This window comes from Vicugna pacos, chromosome 8, assembly GCF_048564905.1.
Source record: "Vicugna pacos chromosome 8, VicPac4, whole genome shotgun sequence".
Taxonomy (NCBI): domain Eukaryota; kingdom Metazoa; phylum Chordata; class Mammalia; order Artiodactyla; family Camelidae; genus Vicugna; species Vicugna pacos.
Window position 1 is genome coordinate 53352428 of NC_132994.1, and position 11567 is coordinate 53363994.

Consider the following 11567-nt stretch of genomic DNA (forward strand, 5'->3'; position numbering starts at 1 on the left):
GTAGCAACGAAGCAGAGATGGACGGGCTCCATCTATAAGGCAAGGATTGCTGGCAACCACCAGAAGCTAGGAAAAAGCCAGGATGATCCTCCCTTAAGAGTCTTCAGAGAGAGCATGGCCCTGCCAACATCTTGACCACCATGATTGTGGACTTCTAGTTTCCAGATCTCAAGAAATAACATCTCTGTTGTTTTAAAGAACCTCCGTTTGTGACTCTTTTTTACAACAGCTCTGGAAAGCCAATGCACTAGCCCTCAGATGACTGCAAACATAGGAGAGACTCCAGGTGAGACTCATCCAATTCCCAGTTTCCTGACCCTTCCAACTGTGAGCAAAACGAAATGGTTAAGGCTTTAAGTTTTTAAGAGGTAATTTGTTACACAGCAATGATAACTGGAACACATGGATCACTCCCATTCATCAGCCAGTTTCAATTTAAACATCACATCTAGGAAGCCTTCTCTGATTTAGTCAAACCTGCCTTGCAAGTCCCTCCTCTGAATTACCATAGCACCCCGATTTACCCCACTCTGCCTTGTCCATGGAACCCATAGGTCAGCCATCCCCCAAAGCCAGCCTTTCCTTTTACCATACCCCCAACAACTCTTCACATTCACCCAAAACATGAACTCACTCTCTTCACCTCAAAGTTTTACTAAAGATTTTGTAGAGGAGCTAGAAGGGAATGATTATAATATGCACTCACACAGCAGACAACTGAAACACTCACCATTAGACACTTGTTTGTTTGTTTGTTTAGCCTGAAGTCTTTCCAGGGTTCTTTGCTGTAGAAGTTCTCAGAACACCCTTCAGATGTCAATGACGCTCCATAAGGAAGGGAAGGGTTGGTTTCCCAAACTTATGAAATCATTTTAGTTTTTTTCATGGAGTAGCTTCAAAGGCATGGGATTTCCCTAAAGGTGAGTCAACTATAAATATCGTTACTATAAACTACCTCCAAGTAATCGTCTTCTTCCCTAAAATTATGGACTCTGATTGAAAAAGGAGCATTTTACTTTGGCTTCTTTATCATCAAGAGGTCTTGGTAAGGCGTGTGCTTAGCACGCTCGAGATCCTGGGTTCAATCCCCCAGGACTCCATTAAAAATAATTAATTTTTTTTTAAAAAGAGAAGTCTCAGAACAAGTTTCTGGAGAGATCCTTGAGTCTTATCACTGACTCATGCTCATCGAGAGCCGTTACAGAACAACTGAAAAACTCCCACTTCTCTGCCGCCCACAGCCAAATAGAAAGTCACTGAGACACATCGCGATCTCAGTTTTCCTGCTCATTCTTTTTTTTTTCTCAGATTGGGGTATCTATCATACTGGAGTTTACAGCCCCTACATATATGGCACAGAGAAGGTCGAACGGAGTCAGAAGGAAGTTTTGACGGTGCTGGAGACATCTTCAAGCACAGGTCTATCACCTCCCCAACGACCGTAAGTAAGGGTCTGCGAAAAAGTTTTGTTTGTAAATGTTTGCGGAGGACAAAGCAAGTGACTTCATTCTCTAACCACTGAGAAGCGTGGGTGGGTGAATTACGTGCGCAGCACGAAAGCCTGTCTGTGAGCCCCGGCCTAGTGCCGGCTGATGCCAAGGCCAGAGGAAGGCCTCCCCGCTCCCCGCTCCCCGCTCCCCGCTCCCCGCTCCCCGCTCCCCGCTCCCCGCTCCCCGCTCCCCGCTCCCCACCCTCTCTTGTTTCCTGTCACTCGGAGTTCGGGCTCATTTGTCCCATGATCCTTATCTGTACAGTAGTCCTTAATCATAAGAGCTTCAAATATAAGAACTCTGTATACCTGACCTCTTACAGGGTGAAGAGAAAACCAAGCATGCCCTTTTAATAATTAAGATTTTTAAACGATGATAAAGATTGCGGGGTCCAAGCAGCCGGGGCCGGCGCAATGGGCCGGCGCAGCGCGCGTGCGCCGTGCGGCCGGGGGCGGGGCCCGGAGCGGGGCGACCGCGCGGGCGGCGGCCTTGGGGCCGAGCGGGGGCGGGGCGGCGCCTTCCGACCGGGTCGCCCGCCTGGAGCGCGACGCTGGAAGGCGGGGCCCGCGGGGCTGCGGACGTTGGCCTCCGCAGCCCCGCAGAGACCTGATGGCTTCGAGTTTTCGCTGAACTTGTAGAAGAGGCACTTGAATGCTGGATTAATAAGAACACTGAAATTCCGTAAAAAGTTTCAAATTGGAGAATACTGACCTTTCCACCCTCTTCCAGCGGTTCTGCTGCCCACCAAAATACAGATGAATGACGACTCTATTCAGGAAGACACCTGGCCAGCCGTCCAGAGCTGATGCAGGCCACGCCGGTGTATCTGTAAGCATGATGAAGAAGAAGACGTCCCACAAAAAACATCGGAGCGGTGCGGGGCCCAGCACACCTGTTTCCCGGCCCCGGCGGAGCATGATAGGCTGCAGGATTCGGCATGGGTGGAAAGAGGGGAACGGCCTTGTCACCCAGTGGAAAGGAACCATTCTGGATCAGGTGCCTGTAAATCCTTCTTTGTATCTTGTCAAATACGATGGGTTTGACTGTGTTTATGGGCTGGAACTTAATAAAGATGAAAGAATTTTTGCGCTTGAAGTCCTCCCTGATAGAATTGCAACATCTCAAATCAGTGATTCACACCTAGCCGACATGATAATTGGCAAAGCAGTGAAGCACGTGTTTGACAGCGAGGATGGCTCTAAAGACGAGTGGAGCGGAATGGTCCTAGCACGCGTCCCTATAATGAGCACGTGGTTTTACATCACCTATGAGAAAGATCCTGTCTTGTATATGTACCAGCTCTTAGATGATTATAAAGAAGGCAACCTTCACATTATGTCTGATTATACTGATTCACCTCCAGCAGAAGGGGAACAAGGAAAAACCATGGAGAGCCTGATAGGCAAACAGGTGGAATATGCTAAAGAAGATGGCTCTAAAAGAATTGGCACGATCATCCACCAAGTAGAGGCCAGACTGTCTGTCTGTTTCATCAAGTTTGATAATGATTTCCATATTTATGTCTACGATTTGGTGAAATCCTAGATGTCATCACGAACTTTGCCAAATTTCTAAGACTGTTAAATGTGTAATTTGTAGACATAAAGACTTGATTGCTTTCCATTTTCATGAGAGCTTAAATGTCCCTGCGAATCCACAGTCTCTGCCAACAGAACTGGTTTTGTTCTGAATAGTATAGATTTATGTGAATACAAAAGCATTTTGTGTAAGGAACTCCTTCCTATTAAAAGAAGTCTGTCTGTTTGGAGGGGAGTTACAGGCAAGTTTGGTTAAAAAAAATTAAGCTATTATCATAGTTGTTTAAAACTGTAATAGATTTTATCAGTTTTCCCCTTCATTTTTAACATTCTCTTATTCTGCCGCCACAATGCAAGCATAGTTTGGTATTTTTGTTATTGCCTTTTTGGAGATAAACATATCTATATCTACCTATTTGTGTTTATCTGTGGATTTACATTTATTTTATATATATATATTATACACACACACACACACATTCTTCATCTGCAATCCTTTCTTTGTGGCCTGAAACGGGGGTTAAGTAATTGTCTCCAGTTCAACAGGAAAGCTTGACCCAAGTCAATCATACTGACTATATCACTGCTGTTTATTTAAAACTAAATTTGAACACAGAAAGCACACCAGGACATTCCATTTGCTTTGAAAGTCAGAAGTGTAGAGCATCACTTCAGTCTGGAAGTTCAAACATGAATCACTTCTGAACCATTAATGACCTATGTTAGACTTTTACGAGTTAGAAATCTGGGTGAAAGACTGCCTCTGATTCTCAGTTTATAAATTTTTTTGTTTACATTTTTATCATAAATACTGTTTTTGGGTTTTTTTTTTTTTTTTTTTAGCAAAGCCCAGGTACCTGGTCCACACAGTGTAATGTAGGTGTGTTTTGGACAGTGCTTTTGGTCTATTATTTGTATAAATCAGTAATCTGGATTTTAGTACACGATGTAAAAGGAAACAGTATACCAGTGGCTTGGGTGTATGTGGTAAGTTCCTAGGAGAATATAGTGCTTTTATGTAAGAAGTGTAAGTTTAAGAATGCAAGTTGTTGCTTTCTAACCAGTTCTCTAGGACGCTTTTATTTTTATTCCTATTGTTACTGAGACTATGATTATGGTCAGAAGGCTTTTTCTCCCTGATTTTTCCCCACGAAGAGTGTTTGGACAAAGAACATCTGAAATCTTTTTGTGGTGCTGTGTCTTCTTGCTGTTTATGTGGATTCATCCTGTTGAGTGTTCCCTATCCCATCAGGGTCTGTCACCTGCACAGGCTTGTGGATGTGACTGATAGCAGCCCTGAGTCACAGAATCCTTTTGTGGCTTATTCCTACAAGATTGTTTTAACCAAAATAGAACTGCAAAGGTGATTGATTTAGCAGTGAAATGGCCATCTGTCACTTTGTTCTGAATGAGCCCTGGCTTTTTGAAAGCTAGGGGAAAGGCAGTATGCAGAACCAGCCTCTTGTGGAGTTTGGAAATCTGACCTGCGATTTGGGCAGAAGGCTAAATGCATATGCTGTCAGTCAAACACCAGAGGTCCCTGCAAGCTCCATCGTGGCTATTCTTGATGTTAGAGACCCTGCAGTTTCAAGGCCTCCCATGAGCAGTTTGCCCGATGCCCAGTTCAGGAAGGCTGTGCCTTCTGCTCTTGGCTGGTAACCCCGAGCACCTCATAAACACAGCACCTCCGTTTTCTGCAGTGTGCCCACAAGGGCAACCAGGGACGAGCTTTTCCAGGTAGTGAGTGCTCAGATCTGAGACGTTTCTCCCATGCGGCAAATCTGTCACCGGTTTTCCTGGTGGCTCTCCTAAGAATCCCTGTGTGTGAATCTCAAAGCCCAGTGTGGCTCCCTGAGCCCAAGCAGACATGTGCAGCCCAGAGAGTCAGTGTGTCCTGCTCCCACAGCACAAACACAGCAGTGACTTCAGACTGAAAAATAAAGTCCTTTGGAAGTAGACTGACGGTTGAGTCAGTTGAAACATTTCTAGCATCACTTAATGACTCACACTGTGGTTTTTCTGCAGGTACCATTAGCAACTTTACTACCACATTATCTGCCACACTCTAGATGAATGTGACACGTGATTGTTATGATCATTATTTTAATTATTGTTCCATTTATTGCCTTTAGGGTTAAGGAAGGGGAAGGGGCCAGGGCTGTTGTTTTTCCATCCCCCTCCCATTCTTTGTTCTTTCAGTGGCTTAAACCACACTTTCTGAAGCTGAGACTAGCTCTGCACCCCAGTCAAATATTTCAAGCTTCATTTAGCCTCTTGTGTTTCAGATCTCTGTGCCTGGCTTGCATTTTCTTGGTATCTGAAAGTTGGTTCCTTGTTCTAGAAATTCAATGTCAATTTCCAGCATTACAATGGGATTTGTGATAACACAAGACGTGAATCTCTGTATAAAATGTACTGGCCATTCTCATTGACCATTATTGTATCATGTGTGTGTGTGTGTGTGACATCCAGATGCCTGGAAAGCTTCAAAGGAAAACCTTAAAAACAGGCCATCTTTTTTACATGATATTCTAAGTAGAATGTTCAAGGTAACCAACTAAAATTGCATGTGAAAGATACTTGGGGTTTTTTGTTTTCTTTGTTTTTATTTGTCTTCAGTTTTTTGTATATTTGCTTACTGTGCTGTTTCAGGGGTCGTAGGATAAAAATGCCCTGGTGAAGCAAATGCAGTGCCAACCAAAGCTGATTTTTCAGTTGTCATGCTGCATTTGAAGGGACTGTGCATTCTGAAAACAATTATAGTTACTTCTCAACCAGACTTCATTTCTATTACTATTTTACAGGCCATACACCCAAGTGCCCTGGGCTTAGAGCTCTGAACGCTGTGGGTCCATTAGAAGATTGTTTTGATTGTCACAAATTGTAGTGCCTGAAAACATCCTTAAGCTAATTGTCTTTAAAAAAAAGAAATCTCTCCAAAGACAGGAACAATTATTAGAACAGAAAATAATTATGGCCAACGTGCCTGTGGTTTTTTTGGAAGTGCCGCACATTTGTATTTTCCATCATGAGTGTGGTTTGAACAAATGTACAGTTTAAGAGGTCTTCATGTTTGCATTTTAAAATTAGGTAAATGGCCTCTTCTTTCAAGCTCGAATATATTTTTTAATTTTAATTTTATTTTAGACAATAGACAGTTCTCTGCCTTTAGAGGTGTAAACAAAATAAATCTGTTAATTCTGTAAGCAGTTTTCATAATTATGATGTAACTATCCTTAAAACATTTAAAATAAAGCCTATGTGTGCCAAAAAATAATTTTAAGTTGTAACATAGATTGTATGCACCTGAGGCTTGCTTGTCTTTAGGCTGAAAGTCTTCTGTTCCCTAAACTGAAAATATACCACCCTCCTTCCTCAACATCCTCAGATTCTCTCATACACATGCTTAAACACACACACACACACACAGGCACTTTTGTGTAACTGTGGCCCCTCCCGTGACTACAGTCCTTAGTCCTCTTCATCCTACCTGCCAAGTTCTTAAACAAAACTAGAAGTCATTCTTGGTTCTTTCTTCCCTCTGCCCATCAGCACTGGGCAGCTGCCTCGTGCTGCAGTCTACCTTTTTATGAACCCTGAATGCCATCCCCTTCTCTCCGACCCCCCGCAGGTCTCTCCCAGCAGCACCTCTCTGCGTGTCATCCCCAAAGGCACCTACCTGTCTCCTCCCTAAAGGCACCCACCCACCCACCTACCTTCCTCAGCCCTGACAGCATAAGGCCTGGCTCCCAGCAGGTCCTCAATCACGTTTGCTAAATAAATGATTTTCTTATACAACCTCTTCATGCATTTGCAAGAACATATGGCTGCCCAGGTGGTCTGACTGTCAGGCGTCCAGAGTACAGAAGTGATTCAAACCCACCTCCCTCCTGATGTGATACAATGCCAGAAATCTCCACGGGCAGAGTAGATTTGACTCCTGGGGTAAAGCATTTTGTTTCCAGGAGGCCTGTGTTAAAAATCAAGTATGTCCTCTAGAAATCAAACTTACGGTTACCAGCGGGGAAAGGTGGGGGGTGAGGTATTGAGAGAGAGAAATTGGGGGTTCAAGATTTGCAGATACTAACTACTACATTAAAAGAAATCAAATATGTCCTCTAAGATAAGAATTAACACTTCTGATTAATTCATTTGGTCAACTAGCAAGGTTCTGAATGGGGCCTAGGATAGGTGAGTTTTGAGGGCTGATTAGGTCAAGTGAGATCCGTGGCATTAAAACATAAAATCCCACGGAGGGACTGGGTCTAAAGAGAGATTCACAGAAATAAAACTCAGGGCATTTAGGCCTTGCCTCTAGAATGAGATCCATCATAAGAAAGAAAAGCCAACACTTTATATTTGAGTCATAAGTAGAAGCTGGGGGGAAAACGAAAGAAAAGAGAAAGAGATGGGAGAGGGTGTACTTCCTGTCTTGGGCCACAGCTTCGATGCTCTGCTTCCACTTAGAGCGATAATTCTCATTCTGGACGTGAAGCTAATAAAACCATGTGTTTGGATTTCCTGGAATTTTTCTGACTCTGAAAATGGACTTGTTCCCAAAATCTTCCACGTCCCCTCTGCCCTCATGAATGGCCCGTTTCCAGGATGTCTGCAGACTGGGCGTGGGGAGCCGCCTGACGCCGGGTCTCCGCTGCCGGACACGAGCGGCAGGTGGAGATTTATCCTCCCTGAGATGGACAAGCCGCTGCAGCCACCTTTGAATTTATTGCCTGCGTCAAAATAGGATGAAATAAGAGCTAATAAAATAGCCCAGTTGGCCAGACAGTGTTCTACATCCTATTTCTCAGAGCGCTCTCAACCAGCGTGAATCATCGCAGCACCTACCGGATGTCGCTGGTGGTTAGCGGTGCTACGAGTCGCTGGGCTTCCTCTCTCCCTCTCTTCCTCCCTTTCTGTCCTCTTTCCCTTCTTTTCTTCCTTCCTCCCTTCCCTCCCCTCCTGCTCGTCTTCCGTCCTTTCTTCAGTTCCTTCCACCCTCCATTCACTCAAAAAATACTTGTGAAGGGCTTACCCCGGGTCACATGATGCAAAGAAGAATGAGACAGACCCTGGTACAGAATCTCTGTTCTACACACACACACACACACACACACACGCACTCCTATTTGGGGACAACCCCAGCAGCTTCTCAGAATGAGGGGGATGTTGGCTTTTGTCACGTTACACTGCACAAGTGCAGGCACACCTGATGCAAACTGACGGCTGAGACAGGATAGTAAGACATCTGGATTTGACTCCAGGCGCTGCCTTTGACTTTATGAATGACCTCGCCCAGGTATCTGGGCTGTAAGTTCCTCGCCTGAAGAAATGAAAGGTGGGCCTGGACACCTACTCAAGACCTCTGTCTCCTCAACTGATTATAAAATCTGAAAGATCTGAAACGGTTCAGGGATAATAATGAGGAACCTAGACTTTCAAGGTCAGAAATGCTAAAATAAAAGTCCTTCAAAGAAACCAGTATGATTTTTGAAATCCTTGTTTATCAAGGAATACATAATAAATGTAAGCAGTTCTTATTTCCACTAATGTAAGATACTCAAATTGCTCTGCGGGGTCAGTCCCCTTGAGGCAGCGGTGTGAATGAGAGCGAGGCTGTTGAACGGATCATGAAAAATTTCTGCAGATAAGCAGCGCCACCTGCTGGGACACTGTGGTGCTGCAAGTGGTAAGTATAAATCATGATGAGTCGCCAGTCTGAGGTTTCACTGAAGACAGAATCGGGAGCATTAGTCTTAATCAAAAGCTGAGCCTTTAAACTTTGAAGACATCATCAGACTGTGGAAATATTTCTCCTCAGGTTAATTTTAGCCATGTTTTAGGTTTACTTTTGCAAACTGCTCATGTATGCTATACATCTTTCTTTCTAGATCAGCCTCAATAATATGTACTAATTCAAAATAATATGCCACTTACTCAAAATCGGTTATTTTGAGTATATAGCCAGGTTCAAAGGTTTAAAGTTTTCTTAGTTCAGACTCCACTAATCAACCAACCAACTTGTCAGATCTCCAAGTCTCCCTCCAGCTCTAGAATTCTGCCTCATAAAGAAAAATCGTGTTATCTGATGAGTTGCATTACACTCAGGGCATTGTCTATATTAAAGGCTTTATACAGCATAAAACACATTCCTGATCTCTCATTGCAGAGAACTGGCATGAAACAATACAAACATAAATAGCAATTATAAAAAGTAAATAACTAGGCCAATCAAAAAATAAAGTATGTCCCAGAGTAGAATGGACCTAACCACCTCGAGATCCAGGACTTCAGGCAGGAGCCAGGCAGGGGCCAGAAAGGGTTTTATGGAGGAAGAGTTTCTTGAGTTGCATCCACAAAATTACTAGGATTTGGATAACGTTCAAAGATGATGGGGGGAGAAAAAATGGAGCAAACAAAAAAATGGAGACAGAAAACATGTTAAAAGTTGATTTTTTTTTTTGTTAAGAAAAATGAAATGCAATGTGTTTGATAAACACCAGGAAGATCAAATTAACCTGAGTAAGACTTTTTAGGAGAATAGCATGAGATAAGGCAGGAAAGGGAAGTTGAGACATGATTAGGTGATTTCGTAAATGCAAAAATAAGGAGTTTGAGCTTGTTCCTGTAAGCAGTCGAAAAACATTGAAGATTTCTGGGAAGGAAAATAAAATGATCAGAACTGTGCTTTAAGATGATTCACCTGGCCATCAGATACAGGATGAAAGGATTCTAAGATATAAAAAGATACCCTGAATGTGTAAAAGACACAGAAGTAAAAAAAGGGTTTTCAAGATCACAAATGTGTGCATAAAAGCAGAAAAGGAATCTGACTGCAATACTCCTCTGAATCAAGGAATATGTAGTAACAAAATAATTCTGAATATTAAACCGAGGGGAGGCCCATTATACAGGAAGGAGAGAAAAGTGAGCCCCCACTAAGTCCCCCACAAAGAAAAAAAAAGGAGAGGGAGAAGGGGAAGGGGAAGCGGAAGGGGAAGGGGAAGGGGAAGGGGAAGAAGAAGAAGAAGAAGAAGAAGAAGAAGAAGAAGAAGAAGAAGAAGAAGAAGAAGAAGAAGAAGAAGAAGAAGAAGAAGAAGAAGAAGAAGAAGAAGAAGAAGAAGAAGAAGAAGAAGAAGAAGAAGAAGAAGAGGAAGAGGAAGAGGAAGAGGAAGAGGAAGAGGAAGAGGAAGAGGAAGAAGAAGAAGAAGAAGAAGAAGAAGAAGAAGAAGAAGAAGAAGAAGAAGGAAGAAGAAGAAGAAAGAAGAAGAAGAAGCTATAATACAGAGCGATCCTGACTCAAAGCCTGAGGGAGGGAATAAGTGTTGAGGCCCCAGAGACATCTAGATTTATAAGAACAGAGAGTCGGTTAGGCATGGTGGCACATTGTAAATAATGCATAAATAACGAAGGAATGAACTAATTGGTTAATTGTTTAATATGTTTTCATTACAGAGGTTTCGGTAGGAAAGAAACAGAAGTCATCTCCCTCTCAACAGAGTGACAATTTAAGCAACATCCACATGAGCTTTCCAATTTCAGTGTCGTGTCCAATGGCATGAGCTCACTGCTGTGCCAGGTGGACCATCCAGAGGTCTCTGCACACCCAGAGGCAGGCACTGGATCTCACTCCCACACCTTCCAACACCCATTCTTTTCACCAAGGCTGGATCACCACAATCATTCCAGATTGTTTACTTTGCCAATGTCTTTCTAAAACTGAGGGACCAGCACCGTAAGCACGTTGCCCTAGAAGTGCCCTAAAAATCAGAGCATTGAACAGGAGGTAATGCCTTCCTGCCTTGGTTCACAGAGGAGAGCCTGTGGTGGTCCTCAGCTTGGGTCCAGGGTGCACTCATGGCTGAGACCCTTTATTAGATACTCAACTGAGCAAAGTCACTTCAGTCCTGTTTTGCGCACTTGATTGTGCTGAACCTAAATCTGGCATATTTTATCTGTTACTCCCTGTGGAGTTTTATCTTTTTGAGAGCATTTCAGCCCACCACCTAGCACTAGATCTAATACTTGGTAAATATTTCATAAATACTTCGTGGAGGGAATAAATAAATGAATGTAACTTTAAATTTTAAATTGCCAGCAAATGTATTTACCCTTCATCTTAATATCCAAACATCCAAGAATCTGACAAGCTTATTATATCAGCTAGGAATGCATTTGGCAGCAAGTAACAAATAGAAAAATTCATGCACAGAGATATAAACAAATAAGATTTATTGTTCTTGTGTAATGAGAAATCTGGAAGTAGGCAGCCGAAGCTTGAGCTGCTGCTCAGTGATGCTATCAGGAACCAAGTTTCCTTCTTTCTTTCCAGATCCATCCTCTTTACCTTACTTGCTTTCGTCCTCCTTCTCTAAAGACAAAAAGTAGATTCCTGGTTGCTGGTGGCAGCAGCGAGGGAGGGGAAAGGGAGATTAGCAGTAAATATGCACGTTAGAGGGATGAAAATATTCTAAAACAGATTTATAGTGATGCTTGCCCAACTGGGAAAATTTACTTAAAAAATCACTTGAAAGGGGTATAT

At 43.1% G+C, this 11567-nt stretch overlaps 1 pseudogene; it reads left to right on the forward strand.

The window, feature by feature from the left end:
* The first annotated feature begins 1269 nt into the window (after window positions 1-1269).
* On the forward strand, window positions 1270-3443 carry LOC102541931 (spindlin-1 pseudogene; annotated as a pseudogene).
* Window positions 3444-11567: the final 8124 nt, after the last annotated feature.